This window comes from Carlito syrichta, unplaced genomic scaffold, assembly GCF_000164805.1.
Source record: "Carlito syrichta isolate Samal-C Ts95f unplaced genomic scaffold, Tarsius_syrichta-2.0.1 Scaffold308104, whole genome shotgun sequence".
Classification (NCBI taxonomy): domain Eukaryota; kingdom Metazoa; phylum Chordata; class Mammalia; order Primates; family Tarsiidae; genus Carlito; species Carlito syrichta.
The window spans coordinates 285,129-288,335 of NW_007252200.1; the positions used below are offsets into that span (position 1 = coordinate 285,129).

Genomic DNA, 3,207 nt, shown 5'->3' on the forward strand with positions numbered 1-3,207 from the left:
AACCCGCGGGCTCAGGCAATCCACACACCTCAGCCTCCCAAAGCGCTGGGATTACAGGCTGAGCCACCGAGCCCGGCTTAAGAATTACAGAACTCTTAAACCCGGACTCCTGATAGGATAAGCATCTTACAAAATGCAATGCAAGGAAGAAAGTGCCTTATGTAAAAAACTTTCCAATTTGAAAAGAGGAGTATGAAGGATTAAGTAGGTAATCCTGGGGATGTTTTTAAAAAGATTTCATCAAGAATAAGTATTGGAGCTGGGCAAGGTAGCTCACACCTGTAATCCCAACACTTTGGAAGGCCAAGGAGGGAGGATTGCTCAATCCCAGGAGTTAAGATCAGCCAGGGCAATATGGTGAGATCTCGACTCCACAAAAAATGTATTTTTTAAATTAGCCAGATGAGGTAGTGCTCACTTATAGTCACAGCTACTAGCAAGGCTGAGGCAGGAGGATTGCTTGAGCTCAGGAGTTCTAGGTTGTGGTGAGCTATGATCGTGCGCCACTATACTCCAGCCTGGACTACAGAGCAAGATCCTGTCTTCCCTCCCCCCCCAAAAAAGAGCAAGAACCTTTACAAATCACACTGGAACCTCAGGAAAAGCAGAATGAACATCTGAGGCTTACCATATTCCAGAACATTGAGCCAAATTGGGAGAACAAGCAAAAATACATGAAACACATCCCTGATAAAGCATATTTAATGCGAGTTTAGGGAAAAAAACAGCAGAATTCAGATCTACCAAAAAGAACTGAACTCTTCAATGGCAAATTCTTCTCGATCTTCATGTACTCAGTTTAAAGAAAAGAGGATAAAAGCAACAATCAACAACTAATCACAGTTGATGAGCAGGAGTGGGTGAGATAAGTCCCAAGTAAGTTTGTAATATATCAAGTATATTTCATCTATACTATGTAGCTACAAATAAAACGTGTACACAGAGTTATCCACACACAAGATAGAGAAGGTAAATAAAATGATATAGCAACAATCAAACTTCCTATAACAAAAGAGAAACACAATGAGAGAATAAATTACTACGTAACAGAATAAAGAATCCAATCTGGAAAATTATATAACCCCCACAACTAGAAGCAGATTGCCCCTTGAGTATTTATTTGAATACTTCAAATAAGAATTTGAATTCACTAAAATAAAAGCTGTAAAATAAAAGACAAAAATAAAGTGAGAAGAAAACAGATTGAAAAAGAAAAGCTGAAAAAAAAATCACCATTATAGATCCAATAAGAAGTCAGAAATAGCAAGAAACAGAACAGACACAGATGAAAATAGAATAAATCGAATGAAGGAAAGTCTTCAGAAAAAAAATAGAAATTAAAACAATTAGAAGATAATATTAGAACCAAAAATGTCCCAATCTAAGGGTACGGAATCAATACAGGGACTCAAAAATTAAAGGACTCAATAAAGGAAATAGAAAAAGTATTCATAGACAATATGCAGGCAAATTCCCTTGAAATAAAGAAAGATCTGGATCTGTTTACTCCTCACCACCTCTAGTCCATCAAAAGAAATCCCATCTGTTCCACCCTTAAAATACATCCAGAACTGGACCACTTCTTACCACCCCCATGGCCGCCACCACCCTTGTCTAAGTCATAATCATTGCTCACCTGCACTGCTGTGATCAGGACTGTAATAGTCTCCTAAATGGCATTCTGAGTCTTCTATCCTACCATCCTTTGGCTTCTATTTCACTATGACTGCTTTTCAAATTATAAGACAGACAGATCATGACCTAACTCAGCTTCTCAAATCTCCCCAGCAGCTCCCCATTTCATTAGAAATGAAAGCCAAAGTCTTCAAAGCAGCCTAAACAGTCTTATCTGTCCTATTGCCCTGCTCTCAATCTCTCTCTAACTATGGCTCATGTCACACTATCCTCTCCTCAGGGCCTCCGAGCCACACTGCCTCTTTATTGTCCCTTTTATATTCTAGATATGTTCTCATCTTAGGGTTCTGAAGGTGGTACTTCTGCCAAAAATGTTCTTCCCCTAGATAGCTACATGGAATACTTCCTCATCTCCTTGAGGTCTTTTTTCAAAAGTTACCATCTCTGTGGATATTCACAGGAAACTACTGAACTTGAGGCAAGAACAGTGGGAGTCTCCGACATTGTTCCCTGGGCAACTCCCATGACACACCCCCAGGTTAGTGGGAAAGGTAGTTCTACCAAGGTGGGGAAAGCCATGAAAACCAGAAGCTTCACTGATAGAGGGGCCTGACTTGACTTGAAGCAGAGCACAGAAAAACCCCACACTCCATGGACAGTGCCATTAACAGTTTGCATTGTTCATGTCAAACAAGCACGACCAAGGGCTCAGTCTGTCTGAAGTTGCTGTCACAGTTGGTATAAGCAGCAGACTAGGAGATCAGACAAAAATTTAGGGAAATCCAGATATGAGACTATAGGGGAATTGGTAAATCACACATTCATGATGGAGATACTGGAGACACCAGAGAGTCCAGTAGAAAGTAAAAGTTAAGGTAGACTTAAAATATCTGCGCTTTGAAAGTCGTCCCAACACATACAAAGATCTACAAACAGAGGGTGGAAGCTTTACTGGCTCAAGGTATTTTAGAGTAACTTAGGATCAATCACTAAATGACCATCAGGCTAGCAGATACAGATGTAACTCCAGACTTTAAAAAACCAAAAGATTTTTTGAGGGGGGACAGGCTCTCATTTGTCATTCAGGCTGGAGTACAGTGATATGATCATAGCTCACTTCAACTTTGAACTGCTAGGCTCAAAGAACTGTCGTCCCACTGCAGAATCCCGAGTAGCCGGGACTACAGGCACGTACCAGCACATCCGGTTATTCTTAGTAGAGATGGGGTCTCACGATGTTGCTCAGGCTGGTCTTGAACTCCTGGCTTCAAGTGATCCTCTCATCTTGGCCTCCCAAAATGCTGTAATTACTGGTGTGAACCACTGCACTTAACCAAAAAATCTTTTTAATTAAAAAAAAAATTAATCAGGCATGGTAGCACGCACCTGTAATTCAGGCTACTTGGAAGGCTGAGGCAGAAGGATCACCGGAGCCCAGCAGGTTGAGGCTGCGGTGGCCGGGAGCGGCCACTGCACTCCAGCCTGGGCAACAGAGTGAGACTCCAACTCAAAAAAAAATCAAGCCGGGCTCGGTAGCTCAGCCTGTAATCCCGCGCCTTTGGGAGGCTGAGG

At 41.7% G+C, this 3,207-nt stretch overlaps 1 protein-coding gene across 1 annotated transcript in view; it reads right to left on the reverse strand.

The window, feature by feature from the left end:
* SPATS2 (spermatogenesis associated serine rich 2) overlaps positions 1 to 1,710 on the reverse strand; it is a 78,082-nt gene extending 76,372 nt beyond the window's left edge. Inside the window, exon 1 of the mRNA XM_008064922.2 lies at positions 1,637 to 1,710. The gene's annotated coding sequence lies outside the window, so the exon portion shown is untranslated. The remainder of the gene's footprint in view (positions 1 to 1,636) is intronic.
* Positions 1,711 to 3,207: the final 1,497 nt, after the last annotated feature.